The 22,165-nt window shown below is 37.1% G+C and overlaps 1 protein-coding gene across 1 annotated transcript in view; it reads right to left on the bottom strand.

The window, feature by feature from the left end:
* Positions 1 to 22,165, bottom strand: part of PXDNL (peroxidasin like) — a 478,851-nt gene that overhangs the window by 183,706 nt on the left and 272,980 nt on the right. The gene's annotated exons all lie outside the window — the stretch shown is intronic.

Genomic DNA, 22,165 nt, shown 5'->3' with positions numbered 1-22,165 from the left:
AATAAACATAAATGCATTTATTTTGTTAAGTTTTTGGATTCTTCCTTCTTGATAATATATCACAAATTTTATGATATCAATTTTCAAAAGTGTATGTTGGCCAAACACAAATATTTGCTATAACATTAAACAGAGCTGAAGGAGGCTGCCCTCCCATGCCCCCCCATCCCACCCCCCACACACACACTCACAGAGCTTTCATGAAATTACATCAGGAGGATAGAAAATGAGTCCAGTGACACAAGTGCTCTGCAGTATGGAAAAACAAGTTGAGATGATTTCTATTTAAGTATTTGAGCCCAAATATTTATAATAATTCATTTAAAAACCCAAACCTAATGTGTTTATTTGGCTGGTACATGACACAGCTTTTATGTCAGATAAAGGAAGACTCTAAATAACAGGGTTTATAAACTCTTGGTGATGGTTGTTAAGAGAGGGTTGCAGACAGAAAAAGAAACAAATCCCAGGTAAAGACTTGGATGGTATCTGGAGGATATGTAATACCTTTAAGGTAGAAATAATAATTCTTAACCCTAACTGCACATTAGAATCTTCCAGGGGACTTTAAAAGAAACTCCTAATGCCAGCACCTTCCTCCTGGGATTCTGATTCATAGCAAGGGTGGGTAGACAGTACTATTTTGGGAGCTCCCTGGGTGATTCTCACATGCTGTCAGGCTGGATATTCTCTGGTTCGGGAACAGTACTGAGCACGTTGCAAGGCAGATGAAAGTTTTAACTTTAGAAATACTAATCCACAAACTGTCCTCTTAAAACATAAGTTAGAAAAGGAAATTCAGTCAAAAACCCAAGCACAAATTAATTGGCAGCAATTGTGGTTTACAGACTGCCTTCAAAACATACTCAAACCCGTAAATCTTGTTCTGGTCTCCAGACATTTTAGCAACAGCAGTGCTTGAAATCTGACACAAGCGCCTTCCTTCCCTCTGATCCCAACCCGTCAGAAGCACCTGTGTGCAAGCACAGAGCGACTGGGGAGATGAGAAACAGTCAACCCCACCCCCACTGACTTATTTCTCAGTGTGAGTGTCTGGGCCTTTCCCTAGGAAGCCTTGGAGAGCCCCCAGAAATCAGAGAACTTCTCTGTTAAGATCCACTTGCTATTGAAGAACAAACTTGGGAATTTCAAAGTCAGGATTATTCTTTGTCTTACAGATTTTATCTAGAATTGTGCAGAAGAGGGAAAAGTTCTCAAAGCCTTCTTTTCATGCAGTGCCCCAAAGACGGTTTGCCAGCGTTAGTTTCATGTCAGGGCACATCAGTGAGGAAATAAGATGATGCTATGGACTGGATTGGGAAAGCCAATCCCAGACCCAGAATGGAATGTAGTGGAGTGTAAACAACAGAGAATATTCTATTAATATTTTCTCATCAAATATATCTCAAACATTGTCACAAAGCAGTTGGAAAGACAAAATTGAGGCAAGAACAGAACTGTTCCTAGAAGGTGCTTCAAAATTGAATTTTAATAATGCTCAGAAAATAGGATCAAATTGCAGCCCCTTGTAACTTCACACCCAGCCCTCAAGTTGCTCGGGTTCCAGGAGAGTTCTCCTAGCTGCTCTACCCAAGATACAGTTAATGCTGTTACTGGCCAAAGATGTGCTTTGACTTTACCCAAACCAGTTAGGTGACTAAAATTTTTGTTTTGGATATAATTCTACCCAAAAGAATCCATTTTATTATGCCTGGTCTGAATCCATATATGGTATGTTTGGTGATAAATATTCTGAGAAATAGATCTACAGATTCAATGTAATCCCAATAAGAATCTCACAGGGCTTTTACTTGGTGGTAATGGAGTGGGTGGTGGCAAGAAGATAGAAATGAACAAGCTAATTCTAAAACATATATGGGAGGCAAACAATTTTTAAAAGAAAATCAAAATTGGAGGGATTTTACTTTCTGACTTGAAGACTTACTATAAACCAGTATAAGAAATCATAGATTTAGCAAAAAAAAAAAAAAAAAAAAAAAGAGGGGCAGTCGTTAAGCGTCTGCCTTCAGCTCAGGTCATGATCCCAGGGTCCTGGAATCGAGCCCCGCATCGGGGTCCCTGCTCCACAGGAAGGCTGCTTCTCCTTCTCCTACTCCCCCTGCTTGTGTTCCGTCTCTCGCTGTGTCTCTCTCTGTCAAATAATTAAATAAAATCTTAAAAAAAATAAGACATTGGGGAGGGTATGTGCTATGGTGAGTGCTGTGAAGTGTGTAAGACTGTTGAATCTGTACCTCAGAAACAAATAATACATTATATGTTAAAAAAAGAAAAAGAAGAAGAAGAAGAAGAAGATAGCAGAAGGGGAAGAATGAAGGGGGGGAAATTGGATGGGGAGACGAACCATGAGAGACTATGGACTCTGAGAAACAAACTGAGGGTTTTAGAGGGGAGGGTGGTGGGAGGATGGGTTAGCCTGGTGATGGGTATTAAAGAGGGCACTTATTGATTGGAGCACTGGGTGTTATACACAAACAATGAATCATGGAACACTACATCAAAAACTAATGATGTGATGTATGGTGATTAACATAACATAATAATAAAAAAAAGGGAATGAGGGTAAAAGCATGGAAACATCTGGCAAATAAATGAGATATATGAGATATTTATTTTTTTGTTTATTGTTAAGTCATATTTATTGAGGTATAAGTTACATATGATAGTAATTCACCAATTTTAAGTATGCAAATAAATTAGTTATGATAAATGTATACCTCATTTAACCAGCATCACAAATATGATATTTGAATATTTCCATGACCCCCAAAATTCCCTCACATACTTTGCAGCCAATCCTACTTCCCATCCCGCCCCTGGGCTCCAGGAAACCACTGACCTGCTTTTTGTCACTATAGTTGTGCATTTCCTAGGATGTGATGTAAATGTAACCAGACAGTATAAAATCTCATTTATCTAGCTCCTTTCACTTAGCATATGTGCTTGAAATTCATTCATGATGTGGGGTATCAGTGTATCAGTGGTTTGTTCCTGTTTATTACTGAGTGTTATCCCACTATATGAATATATCCTAATTTGTTGATACATTCACCAGTTGATGGACATTTGGGTTGTTTTTAATCTAGGACTATTTTAATAAAGATGCTATAATCATTCAAGTACTAGTTTTTGTGTGGAAAGATATTTTATTTCTTTGGGGTAAATACTTTCACTGAAAAGTGAAATTGCTGTGTCCAAACTCTTAATTGCCAAACGGTGTTTCAAAGTGACTGCAGTTTTGCACTCCCAGCATCAAATCTATGAGAGTTCCAGGTGCTCCACATTTTCCCCTTCCATTTGGTGCTTTCCATGTGTTTAATTTTAGCCATCCTAAAAGGTGTATATTGGTATCTCATGGTGGTTTTAATTGCATTTCCCTAATGACTCAAAATGATGAACATCTTTCATTATTTCCTTTCATTCTTACCTTGTTCCCAACGTTAAGAGTAAAGTATTCAGTCTTTTTACCATTGAATATAAAGTTAGGCAAGGGCTTTTCTCTTTTTTGTTTGTTTTTTTAAGATTTTATTTATTTATTTGAGAGAGAGAGTGAGCAAGAGAGAGAATACAAACAGGGGCAGAGGGAGAGGGAGAAGCAGACACCCTTGCTGAGCAGGGAGCCTGATGTGGGGCTCGGTCCCAGGACACGGGGATCATGACCTGAGCTGAAGCCAGACACTTAACGAACTAAGCCACCCAGGTGCCCCTAGGCAAGGGTGCTTCTTAGATGTCACTTACCAGGTTGAGAAAATTCCCACTCACTCTTAATTTGCTGAGGGTTTTTATCATGAATGGGCATTGAATTTTCCCAAATACTTTTTCAGCATATATTGAGATAGTCATATGTTTTTTCTTCTTTAATCTATTAATATGGTGAAATATATTTTTGGTTTTCAAATGTTAAACCAACCTGTATTTGTTATGTTAAATGTAATTGTGCATGATGTATGTATTATACCTTTTAGATAATTTGCTAGACTTAATTTTCTAATATTTGGTTAAGGAATTTTGCATCTGTATTAATGAGGGATACAGGCCTTTTATTTTCTTTTCTTATAATGCTTTTGTCTGACTTTGGTGTCATAAAATGACTGTAAATCAAAATGAGTTGGAAAGTGTTCCTCTTTTGCTTTAAAAAAATTGTATCAAATTGGATTTATTTCCTCCTTAAATATTTGTAAAAGTTCACCAATGAAGATATCTGGACGTGGGAATTATTTTTATTCAGAAATGTTTTAATTACAAATGTAATTTATTATATGTATTAATATATATACAGTTATACAGATTATTTCTTTGTTTTTGAGTAAACTTTGTAAATTGTATTTTTCAAAAATATTTTTTCATTTCATTAAATTGTCCAATTTACTGGAAGAAAATTGCTCATGACAAATCCTTATTATCCATTAGTGTTTTCAAAGTATCTGTTCTGATTCACTCCCACTCTTGATATTGGTAAATTGTATCTTTTCCCTTTTATCTGATAATTTGGCTTAAGGTCTATCAATGTTATAGTTTTTTTCAGTGAATCTGATTTTTGTGTATTCACTTTTCTCGATTGTGGTTCTATTTCCAATTTCTTTGATTTTAACTCATCTTTATTATTTCCTTCTTTCTGCTTCCTCTGGATATAAATTGCTCTGCTTGTCTGGATTCTTAAGGTAAAAACTAGGATCACTGATTTGATATCTTCATTCTTTTCAAATATAAGTATTTAATTTTGTAAATTTCAATCTAGCCACTATAGTTACATCCTCAAAATTTCAATATGTTGTCATTTCATTTTTATTTTATTCAAAATATTTCCTAATTTTTCTTGTAATTTCTTCTTTGAATTGCTTGGTAGGTCTAACAATTTGGAAATTTATTTGATATCTTTCTATCATTGTTCTCTAGTTTAATTTCGTTTTTATCAGAAAAGATATTTTGTATAATTTCCATCCTCTGAAATTTTCTGAACCTTCTAACTGGTCTGGCCCAGACATTTTGGGAATGCTGTCTCATCAGATGTCATCAGGACATCTTCAGTTCCAGGAAATCTTTACTTTCAGGTCACCAAATGATGACTGGACTATAGTCCAGTCAAGGTTTGGTGCTTTCTTTAGGTATGTCACATGAATCCAAAAGTCTGTTCCTGGGAGTTTGGTGGCACAAGGGCTAGTTAGCAGTACATGATAGGGGCCTTTCCATCACAGCTGAAGAGAGTCTTTCTGGACGTGTCATTTCCAACAGAGAAAATCTCCAGGTTGAAAGTGTGATGCTTAAGGTTTTTCTCTCCCAGGAGTGCACTGTGAAAAGATTATTCTACCAAAGGATGGTTATTTTTATTATTTTCACAATATGCAAACTTTACTTATTTCTTTTCATTTTTTATTGACATATAATTGACATAATGTCCTATTAGTTTCAGGTATACATCATAACGATTTGATATTTTTATACATTACAAAATGATCCCCGCCATAAGTTCAGTTACCGTTACCAAAGTCATAATTACTGACTATATTCTCTATGTTGGATATTGTATCCCCATGACTTATAACTGGAAGTTTATACTTCTTAATCTCTTTCACGTGTTTCATCTGTCCCACATCCCCTCCCCTCTGACCAATAATCTGTTTTCCTTATCTATGAGTCCATTTCTGTTGTTTGTTTGCTTAGATTCCACATATAAGTAAAATCATACAGTATTTGTCTTCCTCTGACTTATCTCACTTAGTATATTACCCTCTAGGTCCATCCATGTTGTGGCAAATGACAAGATTTCATTTAATTTGCTGAGTAATATTCCATTCTGTTTATATACCATATCTTCTTTATGCAACTAACTCTGCATTCTTATCCAAATTCATGGTTTGTATTTACAGGCTTTATTTTTGGTAACACATTTGGTTCCAAATAGTTCTTTGGGGATAATAATACTGTTTTAAAATGTCTTTGAAGTTTTGCTGTCTTGCAAAAAGTTTATCAGCTACTGCTTCATGTTCATATCTACACAGTATCTTCCCAGATGTGCTCAGTTAGTTCTTTCAGTGTGCTTTTGCAGTATCCACTCATCTGCTTTCATGGCTGCTTGAAGCAGGGACTTCCAGGAGGGATATATGACTCCAGCTTTGCTTCTGTAGGGAGAATTTTCTTCCTTAAGTCACAATATGTGTCAATAAATATTTTCAGTGGGCTACTTTTAGAACCATCATACAACTGGGAATTGTCATTTACTTTTGATTCTGTACTTGTTGCCTGTCAAACCTTTGTAAAAACAATGTACCCATAAATATGGGCTATTGATGGAAGTGCCTGAGAGTTCTCCCTCCTACCCCTTGTTAATGGCATGTGACCTCAGTAGGTTTCCAATCTACACAATTTCTCTCCAACATTCGACATGACACCCAGGAAAATTCCTTCCTGGTACCAAGGGACAAAAGGTCATTGAATTAAGAAAACCTGACTTTTTTTTAAATTTTATTTATTTGTTTGAGAGAGAGAGAGGGAGAGAGCACAAGTGGAGGGGTGGGGTGGAGGAGCAGGGAGAAACAAAGGGAAAGGGAGAAGCAGGGGCAGAGCAAGATGGCGGAGGAGTAAGAGACTGGGATTTCGTCTGGTCTCAGGAATTCAGCTGAATAGGGATCAAACCATTCTGAACACCTATGAAATCAACAGGAGGCAGAAGAAGAGAATAGCAACAACTCTCTGAACAGAGAAGCAACCACTTACTGGAAGGTAGGACGTGCGGAGAAGTGAATCCGAGGCGATATTCGGGAGGATAGACAGCGGGGGAGGGGGGCCTCCCTCGGCCGCTTCTGGCAAGTGATAGAGCCGCGGAGCACAAAATTGGAACTTTTAGAAGTCAGGTCTGCTGAGGGATGTAGCTCCAGTGGCTAAGTGGGGAGTGGCACCCTCAAGGGACAGTGTGGTCTCAGGACTCTCGGGGTCACAGAAAGACCGGGGGTGCCTGAGTGCAGCAGAGCTCCCAGGTATTGGAGCGGGGAAGCCGGCTGCAGAGACGGAGCCGAGGCGCGGGCTCTCAGCTCGGGGTTGCCATAAACCGTGATCCACGGCCCAGTCGGGCCACTGCTCCTCCAGCAGGGACCCAACCAGTGGCAGATCCAGGGAGACTCCTCTTCCTCCCCCGGGAGGAGCGGCACGGGAGTGCACCACAGGGATCTGCTGGGTTTGGAGACTCCACACAGGGTCGGGAGCCAGAGATAGAAATGCTCGGTCACAGGCCGGGTGAGTACAGAGTGCGGCCGGAGACCGGGGAGATGGGAGTGACTGACTGCTTTTCTCTGGGGGCGCACTGAGGAGCGGGGCCCCGAGTTCTCAGCTCCTCCAGGTGGAGATTGGGGGGCCACCATTTTCACCCTGGTCCTCCAAAGCTGTACCAGAGCTTGCAGGGAACAAAACTCCTGAGAGCAAACCTGAGCAGCTTGCTTAGCCCGGACCGACAAGGGTGGGGCAAATCCGCCTCCGGCAAACACATTTGTGTACCACGGCAACAGGCCCCTCCCCCAGAAGATCAGCACGAACAGCCAGCAAGCCAAGACCAAGTTTACCGATCAAGGAGAATGGGAGAACTCCAGCACTAGGGGAATACTGCACATAGAATTCATGGCTTTTTTTACCGTGATTCATTCGTTTTTCAAAGTTAATTTTTTTAACTATTTTTTTAAATTTTTTTCCCTTTTTCAACCAACATCTTATCAATCCCTTTTGTAAAAAAACATTTTTTATTTTTCATTTTTAGAGTCATATTTTATCCCTTCATAGTAGTTTCCCTTATTTTTGGCATATATATATATATATAAGTTGTTCTCTCTTTAAAATTTTGAGATACAGTTTCTTTCAACAGATCAAAATATACCCTAAATCACTAGTGTATGGCTTTGTTCTAGTCTCTGGCCTGATCACATTCTCTCCCGTTTTTTTCTTTTCTTTTTTGTTTTTAAATCATCTTCTTTCTTTTTTCAAACAAATTCTTATCTTAACAATTCCTTTTATAAAATCTTTTATAATTTTCATCTTTACAGTCATCTTCCATCCCTTCATTGTATCAACCCTTATTTTGTACATATATAAGTCTTTCTTCCTTTAAAATTTTAGGAGGCACTTTTTTCTAACAGACCAAAATACACCCAAAATCTAGTGTGTGGCACTGATCCATGCACTAGCCTGATCATATTTGATCATATTCTGTTTTTTTTTGTACTGTTCTGTTTTTGTTTTTATCTTTTTCTTTTTTTTTTCTTTCTTTTCCCTTTCTTTTTTCTTTCTTTCCCTTTCTTTTACCCTGGTTTCAGGTCTTTTCTAATTTGTATAGAGTATATTTGCTGGGGACGTTGTTAACCTGTTAGCATTTTGTTCTCTCATTCATCTATTCTCCTCTGGACAAAATGACAAGACGGAAAAAATCACCTCAGCAAAAAGAACAACAGGTAGTACCATCAGCCAGGGACCTACTCAATATGGACATTAGTACAATGTTGGACCTAGAGTTCAGAATCATGACTTTAAAGGTACTAGCTGGGTTTGAAAAAAGCGTGGAAGTTATTAGAGAAACCCTTTCAGGAGAAATAAAAGAAATAAAATTTAACCAAGTCGAAATCAAAATGGTTATTAATGAGGTGCAATCAAAAATGGGGGCACTCACTGCTAGGATAAATGAGGCGGAAGAGAGAATCAGCAATATAGAAGACCAAATGAAGGAAAATAAAGAGGCTGAGAAAAAGAGAGAGAAACAACTACAGGATCACGAGGGCAGAATTCGAGAGATAAGCGATACGATAAGACGAAACAACATTAGAATAATTGGGATCCCAGAAGAAAAAGAAAGAGAGAGGGGCAGAAGGTATATTGGAGCAAATAATAGCAGAGAACTTCCCTAATGTGAGGAAGGAAACAGGCATAAAAATCCAGGAGGCACAGAGAACTCCTCTCAAAATCAATAAAAATAGGTCAACACCCCGACATCTAATAGTAAAACTTACGAGTCTCAGAGACAAAGAGAAAATCCTGAAAGCAGCTCGGGAGAAGAGATATGTCACCTACAATGGTAGAAATATTAGACTGGCAACAGAACTCTCCACAGAGACCTGGCAGCGCAGAAAGGACTGGCATGATAACTTCAGAGCACTAAAGGAGAAAAATATGCAGCCAAGAATACTATACCCAGCTAGGCTCTCATTGAAAATTGAAGGAGAGATAAAAAGCTTCCAAGACAAATAAAAACTAAAGGAATTTGCAAACACGAAACCAGCCCTACAAGAAATATTGAAAGGGGTCCTCTAAGCAAAGAGAGAGCCTAAAAGCAGCATAGACCAGAAAGGAACACAGACAATATACAGTAACAGTCACCTTACAGGCAATACAATGGCACTAAATTCATACCTTTCAATAGTTACCCTGAATGTAAATGGGCTAAATGACCCAATTAAAAGACACAGGGTATCAGATTGGATTAAAAAACAAGACCCATCCATATGCTGTCTGCAAGAGACTCATTTTAGACCCAAAGACACCCCCAAATTGAAAGTGAGGGGGTGGAAAACCATGTACCATGCTAATGGACACCAAAAGAAAGCTGGGGTGGCAATCCTTATATCAGACAAATTAGATTTTAAAACAAAGACTGTAATAAGAGATGAAGAAGGACACTATATCCTACTCAAAAGGGCTATCCAACAAGAAGATCTAACAATTATAAATATCTATGCCCCTAACATGGGAGCAACCAATTATATAAGGCAACTAATAACAAAAGCAAAGAAACACATTGACAACAGTACGATACTAGTGGGAGACTTTAATACCCCCTGACTGAAATGGACAGATCATTTAAGCAAAAGATCAACAAGGAAATAAAGACATTAAATGACACACTGGACCAGATGGACTTCACAGACATATTCAGAACATTCCATCCCAAAGCAACGGAATACACATTCTTCTCTAGTGCCCATGGAACATTCTCCAGAACTGATCACATCCTAGGTCACAAATCAGGTCTCAACCACTACCAAAAGATTGGGATTATTCCCTGCATATTTTCAAACCACAATGCTTTGAAACTAGAACTCAATCACAAGACGAAAGTCAGAAAGAATTCAAATACATGGAGGCTAAAGAGCATCCTACTAAAGAATGGATGGGTCAACCAGGAAATTAAAGAAGAATTTAAAAAAATTCATGGAAACCAATGAAAATGGAAACACAACTGTTCAAAATCTTTGGGATACAGCAAAGGCCGTCCTGAGAGGAAAGTATATAGCAATACAAGCCTTTCTCATGAAACAAGAAAGGTCTCAAATACACAACCTAATCCTACACCTAAAAGAGCTGGAGAAAGAACAGCAAATAAAGCCTAAACCCAGCAGGAGAAGAGAAATAATAAAGATCAGAGCAGAAATCAATGAACTAGAAACCAAAAGAACAGTAGAACAGATCAACGAAACTAGGAGCTGGTTCTTTGAAAGAATTAACAAGATCGATAAACCCCTGGCCAGACTTATCAAAAAGAAAAGAGAAATGACCCAAATCAACAAAATCATGAATGAAAGAGGAGAGATCACAACCAACACCAAAGAAATACAAACAATTATAAGAACATATTATGAGCAACTCTATGCCAGCAAATTAGATAACCTGGAAGAAATGGGTGCATTCCTAGAGATGTATCAACTACCAAAATTGAACCAGGAAGAAATAGCAAACCTGAACAGACCTATAACCACTAAGGAAATTGAAGCAGTCATCAAAAATGTCCCAACAAACTAAAGCCCAGGGCCAGATGGCCTCCCAGGGGAATTCTATCAGACATTTAAAGAAGAATTAATACCTATTCTCCTGAAACTGTTCCAAAAAATAGAAATGGAAGGAAAACTTCCAAACTCATTTTATGAGACCAGCATTACCTTGATCCCAAAACCAGACAAAGACCCCGTCGAAAAGGATAATTACTGACCAATATCCTTGATGAACATGGATGCAAAAATTCTCACCAAAATACTAGCCAATAGGATCCAACAGTACATTAAAAGGATTATTCACCACGACCAAGTGGGATTTATCCCTGGGCTGCAAGGTTGGTTCAACATCCGCAAATCAATCAACGTGATACAATACATTAATAAAAGAAAGAACAAGAATCATATGATCCTCTCAATAGATGCAGAAAAAGCATTTGACAAGGTACAGCATCCTTTCTTGATCAAAACTCTTCAGAGTATAGGGATAGAGGGTACATACCTCAATATCATAAAAGCCATCTACGAAAAACCTACAGTGAATATCATTCTCAATGGGGGAAAGCTGAGAGCTTTTCCCCTAAGGTCAGGAAAGCGGCAGCGATGTCCACTATCACCACTGCTATTCAACATAGTATTAGAAGTCCTAGTCACAGCAATCAGACAACAAAAAGAAATCAAAGTCATCCAAATCGACAAAGAGGAAGTCAAACTCTCACTCTTTGCAGATGATATGATACTGTATGTGGAAAACCCAAAATACTCCACCCAAAACTGCTAGAACTCATACAGGAATTCAGTGAAGTAGCAGGATATAAAATCAATGCACAGAAATCAGTGGCATTCCTATACACCAACAACAAGACAGAAGAGAGACAAATCAAGGAGTCGATCCCATTTACAATTGCACCCAAAACCTTAAGATACCTAGGAATAAATTTAACCAAAGAGGCAAAGGATCTGTACTCAGAAAACAATAAAATACTCATGAAAGTAATGGAAGAAGACACAAAGAAATGGAAAAACGTTCCATGCTCATGGATTGGAAGAACAAACATTGTGAAGATGTCAATGCTACCTAGAGCAATCTACACATTCAATGCAATCCCCATCAAAATTCCATCCACTTTTTTCAAAGAAATGGAACAAATAATCCTAACATTTGTATGGAACCAGAAGAGATCCCAAATAGCCAGAGGAATATTGAAAAAGAAAAGCAAAGCTGGCGGCATCACAATTCCAGACTTCCAGCTCTATTACAAAGCTGTCATCATCAAGACAGTATGGTACTGGCACAAAAACAGACACATAGATCAATGGAACAGAATCGAGAGCCCAGAAATGGACCCTTAACTCTATGGTCAACTCATCTTTGACAAAGCAGGAAAGAATGTCCAATGGAAAAAAGACAGTCTCTTCAACAAATGGTGTTGGGAAAATTGGACAGCCACATGCAGAATGAAACTGGATCATTTCCTTACACCACACACAAAAATAGACTCCAAATGTTTGAAAGACCTAAACGTGAGACAGGAGTCCATCAAAATTCTAAAGGAGAATACCAGTAGCAACCTCTTTGACCTCAGCCGCAGCAACTTCTTCCTAGAAACATTGCCAAAGGCAAGGGTAGGTAGGAAGGGCAAAAATGAATATTGGAATTTCATCAAAATAAAAAGCTTTTGCACAGCCAAAGAAACAGTCCACAAAACCAAAAGACAACCCACAGAATGGGAGAAAATATTTGCAAATGACATATCAGATAAAGGGCTAGTATCCAAAATCTATAAAGAACTTATCAAACTCAACACCCAAAGAACAAATAATCCAATCAAGAAATGGGCAGAAGACATGAACAGACATTTTTCCAAAGAAGACATCCAAATGGCCAACAGACACATGAAAAAGTGCTCAACATTGCTCGGCATCAGGGAAATCCGAATCAAAACCTCAATGAGATGCCACCTCACACCAGTCAGAATGGCTAAAATTAACAAGTCAGGAAAAGACAGATGTTGGCGGGGATGCGGAGAAAAGGGAACCCTCCCACACTGTTGGTGGGAATGCAAGCTGGTGCAACCACTCTGGAAAACAGTATGGAGGTTCCTCAAACAGTTGAAAATAGCGCTTCCCTATGACCCAGTAATTGCACTACTGGGTATTTACCCCAAAGATACAAATGTAGGGATCTGAAAGGGTACATGCACCCCATATTTATAGCAGCAATGTCCACAATAGCCAAACTGTGGAAAGAGCCAAGATGTCCATCGACAGATAAATGGATAAAGAAGAGGTGGTATATATACACAATGGAATATTATGCAGCCATCAAAAGCAATGAGATCTTGCCATTTGCAACGACGTGGATGGAACTGGAGGATGTTATGCTGAGTGAAATAAGTTAATCAGAGAAAGACATGTATCATATGACCTCACTGATATGAGGAATTCTTAATCTCAGGAAACAAACTGAGGGTTGCTGGAGAGGTGGGGGGTGGGAGGGATGGAGTAGCTGGGTGATAGACATTGGGTTGGGTATGTGCTATGATGAGCGCTGTGAATTGTGCAAGACTGTTGAATCACAGATCTGTACTTCTGAAACAAATAATGCAACATATGTTAAAAAAATGAAAAAGAAGAAGATAGCAGGAGGGGAAGAATGATGGGGAGTAAGTCGGAGGGAGAGACGAACCATGAGAGACGATGGACTCTGAAAAACAAACTGAGGGTTCTAGAAGGGAGGAGGGTGGGGGATGGGTTAGCCTGGTGATGGGTGTTAAAGAGAGCCCATTTTGTGTGGAGCACTGGGTGTTATGCACAAACAATGAATCATGGAACACTACATCAAAAACTAATGATATAATGTATGGTGATTAACATAACAATAAAAAATTTAAAGAAAAGAAAGGGAGAAGCTGACTCCCCGCTGAGCAGGGAGCCCCACATGGGGCTCAATCCCAGGACTCGGAGATCTAGACCTGAGCCAAACGCAGACACTTAACCGACTGGGCCGCCCAGGTGCCCCAGAAAACCTGACTCTTGATCAGTGGTGTTTTCAAAAAAAGATCTTGATCAAAAGAAGGAAATGTGAAAATTTGTAAAGGGAAACCTCATTAAAATGGATTCAGGAAGCCAGAAGGAGGAGCCTTCACATGGTACTACTTTGTGTCAATTACATGAAGACGTGTGGGATTACAGACCCCAAAAGAGGAATCATCAACAGGAAAGAATTATCAATTTATAAGGCACAACAAAGATACACATTGCACCTCCTATAAGAAATCAACTACCCCAGCAACTCAGCCAATGAGAAACCATCATCACCCTGAACTCTTCCTTTTCTCCAATAGATTTTGTCCAAAACAATCACTCCCACCCCCCTCCTTCCCCATGAAATAATATTTTCTCCTTTGTTTGTTGGACTTGTCTATGGCTTACTATAGCTTGCTTGTCCCAAATTGCAATTCTCTCCTATTCATGAATAAATCCATTTGCGGTTAAAAAAGAAAATTATTTAGAATTATTTTGTAGCTTAGAACATGATCTATCTTGTGCACTGAAAATGTTGTATATTTTTCAGGCTTAAGGTAGAATGCCCTATTACTTTCAGTTAGGTCAAGTTGGTTGATACTGCTATTCTGGTCTCCTATATGCTTAGTGATTTTTCTGTCTATATTTCCATCAGTTATTGACAGAAGAGTGTTCAATTTACTTATTTCTCCTTTTAGTACTATCAGGTTTTGGTTTCTTAATTTTATAACTCTGGTATGATGTGCTTGCTTGGCAATTTTTGATTGAATCAGAAGAATTGTGAATGTTGGGTTATTGGGTGCTGGCTTTTGTTGCATTTCCTTGATGAATAGTGGACTTCATTCTGGCACAGTTATATTATCTGAGAGCAGTTTGATTCTCTCTGGTTTGTTTTAACCTATACTAGAGAAGGTCAAGCAGTCTTTATATTAGGACTCATTTAGCCCTTCTATTAAGGTGACACTCCACTGAGGACTCTATCCAGTGCTATGTAGCATCAGGTCCTTCCATACTGGCTGGTAGTACCACAAACTATTCTTAGCCCTCTGTAGGAATTTCTGGGAATTTTCTGACCTAGAGATTTCCAGTAGTTCTCTTCTATGCACAGGTAGTTTCCTGAAATATGTACTGATCAGTACCAAGCCAAAGACTAGGAGAAGCCTCTGCAGGTCTCCAGGGCCCTCTCCATGTAGCCTTCTACTCTCTGGTGCCCCATGTCATCAGTTTTCACCATGCCAGGATCCCCAAACTCCAATCTCTGTCTCCTCAACTCAGCCAGTCTCTGGCTTGTGTAACCCTTCCTGTGCTTCAACCTGGAAACTGCCTCTGGGCAGTGAACTATGACAATCACAGAGATCACATCATGTGTACCTGTGTCATGGATCACAGCTCTTTGTTCCTGTTGTCCAATGCCTGGAAACTGCTGGCTTATATATTTTGCCTTGTTTTCTAGTTTTTAAAAGCAGAATGTAAAACTGCTCTCTCCTACAACATCATAGCCAAAAGCAGAGATTTGTCTCTGTTCATAAATCAATGAAACTTTTTCAGATGTTATACATCAAAGATGCTTTTTACACTGAGAATAAGTTACTAGTTATCATGATGGAAGGATCATTTTAAATAAAGTCTTTAATGAAGAATCTTTACCACCATAATGATCTATATTTTATTCTGAATTCTGGGCTCTAATTTATCTTGAGACAGGAAAAACAAAAAAAAAAGGAAGATTATCTTTGACATTCAGAAGCTGGCCTGGCACTCATAGATACGCCATGGTATTCTATTGAACATAATCTCACAGAATCCTAGCTAAAACAAGGTTACTCTGAGACCTTGATAAAATGAGACAAAACAAGGCTACTTCTTAATTTTGTCTAAGCACAAACAAAAACAAGTTTACTTTGCCACCTGCAAATACCAAACACCCTCTTCTTTTGGCCAGATTGAGTGAATGCTATATCCTTACCAATTACATCTTTAACCTCATTCTATTCTCCCCTCTCTATAGATAAGATTTATTAAGATACACAATCATTTGGGGGCATTATTCAATTTAGAGAAAATCCCTGCCTTCTTTCCCTCTCCAAAATCACCTAACCAAAGTTTAAGTTTATAATATGTTTTTTCTAACACCCTCTTACTGATACCCCTCATGACTCCCGACAGCATGTGTTCTCATTCACTGCAATTAGTAACAAACTCAACTTGCTTAACTATGGGGATTTACCTGGTTGTCTTTGGATGAATGACATTGACAATTTGGATAAACCCAAAGTGGCTCTAATGCAGGACTTTCAGGCAATGAATAAGCAAAAGAAGTTTTACTCATATATTCTTTTGACCAGTCAGAATTTTTGTATTTTCCAAGTATATGTAAATCCAAAAGCATTATGATAGTTATTCAATTCTTTGTAATTTTAGATTCTTAAAAAATTTTAATTAGGTTTAAAGCCTCCTGAAAAAATAAGTTACTTTTAAAAAGCTTTGAAATATTAACTTTATAATTTGATATATTTACATGTTTAAAAAGATGACATCTTGTTAGCATTTATAGTCACTTATGGCTTATATTAAGTAATCAAATTGGAAAGTCCTTTAAAATAAACTAGACAGATCAAGAAAGATCAAAGACATTGTTAATAATACTTTGTATCACTAGCTAAATTAAACTTTGTATTTAAAAATATACCATTTAGGGATGCCTGGATGGCTCAATAAGGTAAGACTCCAACTCTTGGTTTCAGCTCAGGTCTTGATCTCAGGGTCATGAGATGGAGCCCCGCTTCAGGCTCCATGCTCAGCACAGAGTCTGGTTGAGTTTCTCTCTCCCCCTCTCTATCCCTTCCTACCCCCACTCTCTCTCAAATAAATAAATCTTCAAAAAAATTACACCATTTAAATTAGCTATTTCTTAAAATAAATAAATAATAAATTAGCTGTTTATTTTAACAAATTGTGTAGAAAATAATTAGTGAACTAATAACTATAAAATAATAATAAATATAGTTATTAAAATAATAGGTATTGTTATTTCAAGGTCAACTCTTGCCAAGTCTTTCATATATATTATTCCTAGATCTCAGAGTCAGTCTGGCAAATAGATACTATTATCCTCATTTAAAAAAACAATAAAAGGAAAATGAAGTTTAGAATTGTAAAGTGAAATGCTGAAGATTAAATAATTAATAAGTGCAACACGTGTTCAGTCAGATCACACTTATTTCAGTCTGATTTCTAAGATCTTATGTTCTTGGAAACACCATTCTGCCTTTTTCTATAATTTCAGTAGACAATGGAATAAGATGTTGATATTTAAGACATGGAGGAAAACATAACAGTTTAACACAGGTATGAAAGCCTGCTGTTATCTAATAAAAATGCTCTAGATAAAATATACCATTTAGCAATAAGTAAACATCTAAAGAAAAGGAAAAGTAAGGAATATGAAGTTATACATTGAAAAGGAAATATAACTTAAAAATAATGGCTAAAATGGATTGTATTACTTCTAGTTCAGTGGTCATATGATGACCATTACTAGAAAATATCAATTTCACAAGAGATATTTAGCGCCTATTAAGGAGGCTAAGATGAGAAATTTATTGGCAAAAAAAATTAATCAATGAAAATATGTCTATTGTATCAACAGAATAAAGACAGAAATTTTGGATGAAGAAGAATAATTGAAAGCAGGATGACTGACTAATAAAGAAATATTAAACTGTGCTTTGTAAGAACACAGCAGTTACTTTTGTTCTGAAAGATAGAAGCATTAGAGTCCTCTGTGTCATCTGTAGGATAAAAACATGCTTTGGAGATACTATCGCCCTTAAAGAGTGATGTTCAACTATATATAAAATGGAAAATTGTACCCAAGGAAATGGTCTTTACCTTTGGTAAAATTGATTGAATCCTCACAAATTTATTCATTTAACACTTTCTTTATTGTTATGTTAATCACCATACATTACATCATTAGTTTTTTTTTGTATTTTTTTATTATTATGTTATGTTAATCACCATACATTACATCATTAGTTTTTGATGTAGTGTTCCATGATTCATTGTTTGCTTATAACACCCAGTGCTCCATGCAGTATGTGCCCTCTTTAGTACCCATCACCAGGTTAACCCATCTCCCCACACCCCTCCCCTCTAGAACCCACAGTTTGTTTCTCAGAGTCCATAGTCTCTCATGGTTCATCTCCCCATACGATTGCCCCCCTTCATTCTTCCCTTCCTGCTATCTTCTTCTTCTTCTTTTTTTTTTTTAACGTATAATGTATTATTTGTTTCAGAGGTACAGGTCTGTGATTCAACAGTCTTACACAATTCACAGTGCTCACCATAGCACATACTCTCCCCAAAGTCTGTCACCCAGCCACCCTATCCCTCCCACCTCCCACCACTCCAGCAACCCTCAGTTTGTTTCCTGAGATTAAGAATTCCTCATATCAGTGAGGTCATATGATACATGTCTTTCTCTGATTGACTTATTTTGTCAGCATAATACCCTCCAGTTCCACCACATTGTTGCAAATGGCAAGATTTCATTCCTTTTGATGGTTGCATAATATTTCATTGTGTATATATACGCCACATCTTCTTTATTCATTCATCTGTCGAGGGACATCTTGGCTCTTTCCATAGTTTGGCTATTATGGACATTGCTGCCATAAACATCAGGGTGTATGGATGCCTTCGGATCCCTACATTTGTATCTTTGGGGTAAATACCCAGTAGTGCAATTACTGGGTCATATGGTAGCTCTATTTTCAACTTTTGAAGAACCTCCATACTGTTTTCCAGAGTGGCTGCACCAGCTTGCATTCCCACCAACAGTGTAGGAGAGTTCCCCTTTCTCTGCATCCCCGCTGACATCTATCGTTTCCTGACTTGTTAATTTTAGCCATTCTGACTGGTATGAGGTGGTATCCCACTGAGGTTTTGATTTGGATTTCCCTGTTGCCAGGTGATGTTGAGCTCTTTTTCATGTGTCTGTTGGCCATTTGGATGTCTTCTTTGGAAAAATGTCTGTTCATGTCTTCTGCCCATTTCTTGATTGGATCATTTGTTCTTTGGGTGTTGAGTTTAAGAATTTCTTTATGGATTTTGGATACTAGCCCTTTATCTGATATGTCATTTGCAAATATCTTCTTCCCTTCAGTTGGTTGTCTTTTGGTTTTGTTGACTGTTTCCTTTGCTGTGCAGAAGTTTTAATCTTGATGAAGTACCAATAGTTCATTTTTGCCCTTGCTTCCCTTGCCTTTGGCAATGTTTCTAGGAAGAAGTTGCTGTGGCTGAGGTCAAAGAGGTTGCTGCCTGTGTTCTCCTTTAGGATTTTGATGTACTCCTGTCTTACATTTAGGTCTTTCAACCATTTTGAGTCTATTTTTGTGTGTGGTGTAAAGCAACAGTCCAGTTTCATTCTTCTGTATGTGGCTATCCAATTTTCCCAACACCATTTGTTGAAGAGACTGTCTTTTTCCATTGGACATTCTTTCCTACTTTGTCGAAGATTAGTTCTTGTATCTCTTTGTATCCTGATTGCATCTCTTTGAGATCCTGATTTCAACTTCTCTGAATAAATACCCAGGAGTGGGGTTGGTAGATCACATGGTAATTCTATTTTTAATTTTTTGAGGAACCTCTGTACTTTTTTCCATAGTGGCTGTACCAATTTACATTCCCACCAACACTGTACACTCTTTACAGCATCCCCACACTTTTTTTTTTATAATAGCCATCTTAACAAGTGTGAGGTGACTTCACATCATGGTTTTCATATGCATTTCCTTGATGACTAGTGACATTGGGCACATTTTCATATAATTATTATCCATTTGTAAGTCATTTAGGGAGAAATATCTATTCAAGTCTTTTGCCTATTTTTTAATCAGGTTATTTGGTGTTTTGCTATTGAATTGTAGGAGTTCCTCATATATTTTGGATTTATTAGATGTATGTTTGCAATATTTTTTCCATTACTTAAGAGGCCTTTCATTTTGTTGATGGTTTCCTTTGTTGTACAGAAGCTTTTTTTAGTTTGATGTAGCTCTAATTGTCTATTTTTGCTTTTGTTGCATGTGCTTTCGCTTTCATATCCAAGAAATCATTGAAGACCAATGTCAAGAAGATTTTTCTCTATGTATTCTTCTGGTAGTGTTATAGTTTCAGGACTTAAGGCTGAATTGTATGCTTAAAAATTTAAGAGGGTATATTATATATTCTTATAAAAAATAATACTAGAGAGATGGGAGGAAACTTTTGGAAGTGATGGATATATTTATGGCATAGATTGTGGCAATGATTTTATGGGTATATACTTATCCCCAAACTCATCAAGTTTTTTACATTAAGTATGCACAGCCTTTTGTATGTGAATCATACCTCAATAAAGTGGTTTTAAAAAATGAACGTAGCTTGGGGCACCTGGGTGGCTCAGTTGGTTAAGTTTCCAACTCTTAATTTCATCTCAGACCATGATCTCAGGGTCTTGAGATCAAGCCCTGTGTCAGCTCTGTGCTCAGCATGAAGTGGGCTTGAGATTCTTTTTCTCACTCTCCCTCTACTCCTCCCCACCGCTACTGCTCACACACACTGTCTCTTTCAAATAAATAAATAAATAAATAAATAAAATCTTAAAAAAAATGTAGTTTATCAAACTTTCAATTGACCAAAAGATAAAAAAAAAAGACTTAGACTAACAAATCCTTCTTCAATATCCCTTCCTCACTTCTCATTCCTGTTTTTTTTTTAGATCACAGACTATGTCTTGAAGACTACAGGAAAATCAAAAAATGTATTTTCATGCTGAATGTAAACAATCATGTCAGTAGCAGAATTGGCATTACAATGCCCTACTATATTTTCAAGGCTATGCAAACATCTATCATGTGTCCCTCCCTTCCTCAAAAAGGATTTTAACCCAAAAAAGATTATGAACAATAAGAATCACTAAAAGAAAGACCATGTATATAGATCCTAAAGAACAAATATTTCAGGCATCTCAAGCTCTTCTTTAGTTTGATAGGGATATACTGAAATGAATTGGCTTTCAGAGCTACAATTAAAATTATGAAAAATTCCAAGGATTAGAGATTACATATTTGGATTCCAAAAATCCTCTTTGAATAGTGATTTACAAGAGCATGGAATCATGCTTTAAAATTAGCAAGCAGAAATGCCTATCTCCATGGCTTTAAACAATAGTATTACTCAATATTAATAAGACCAATAATTATTATCAGAATACAAAGCATTTACTGATGAGAATTATGTGCACTTTAAACAAGAATTAGAACTTTTCATATGTTAATTTTTATAAACTATCTGTGAATATATTTGATGAAAAACACATCACAGTGATAAGGGTTTTGTTTGTTGTTGTTATTAAAGAAGTTATATTTAATTGGTTTTTGTGATGGTTCTATAATACAGTAAAAATTATGTAAAGGTGAAGAAACACACTTTGTCATAGGATGGCTCATTAGCCATGTAAAAGAAAATTAATAAGGGGAGAAGTAAACAGAAACAATAATTTTTAAAAAGTGTTTGATCATATTTTAATATAATAATCTAAAATCTAGATTTCTTTGGACTGTTATAGAAACATGTTTATTACAGAAATGATTGCAAATAGCCTTTTGAAAATAAGAAGTGGCATTGAAGATAGAAACAAAGCTGAGAGTTGAAGTTTCTGATATTTAAGAGTCCGATTTATTAAAGATCAAGACGTGTTCTATATATCTAAGCTGATAAATATCCCATAGCTTGTCGTAAATGAGGAAAAATCTCTTCAAATATCTAATTAATGTTTGCATCACAGACACTAAAAATTGAGAGAAATAGCTGAAGAAACATCAAATTGTCATTCAGTAGCAGTATAACTACATAACATAACTTTTTCATACTGAAGAATTTATATTTCACACTGAAATTCTGAAAAGTGAAACTAAAGTTTATGGGATTTCAAACTATTCTTGAAACCAGCAGTAAGGTGTCAAATGCTGAAAAGTGCACTAGAATAGCAGTCAGGACATCTAGGTTGTAATGATAATTCTACAAACTTTTAACCTCAGGCAAGTCATTTAATTAACATTGTATTTGGTTATTAATTTGTCAAATGAGAGGTTAGATCTCATGCTCTGGGAAATCCCATATCAGTTAAATATCTATGAACTTGATATATTAATAATAATCGCAGGTATCAATGTCTATTTTCTATGAAATGTCTATTTTGTGTCAAGTGATAAACCAGACTTTTTGCATGGAATATCTTAATATTCACAGTAGAAATATCTTCATTTCAGAGATTTGGAAACAGAGACTCAGGGAAGGCAACTTGCCCAACAGACAACTAATAAATGCAGGAGCTGGGA

The sequence above is a fragment of the Eumetopias jubatus genome, unplaced genomic scaffold, assembly GCF_037043125.1.
Source record: "Eumetopias jubatus isolate StellerSeaLion01/CBP00866 unplaced genomic scaffold, mEumJub1_p1.0 scaffold_4, whole genome shotgun sequence".
Lineage (NCBI taxonomy): Eukaryota > Metazoa > Chordata > Mammalia > Carnivora > Otariidae > Eumetopias > Eumetopias jubatus.
This window is presented reverse-complemented; position numbering and strand designations above follow the sequence as displayed.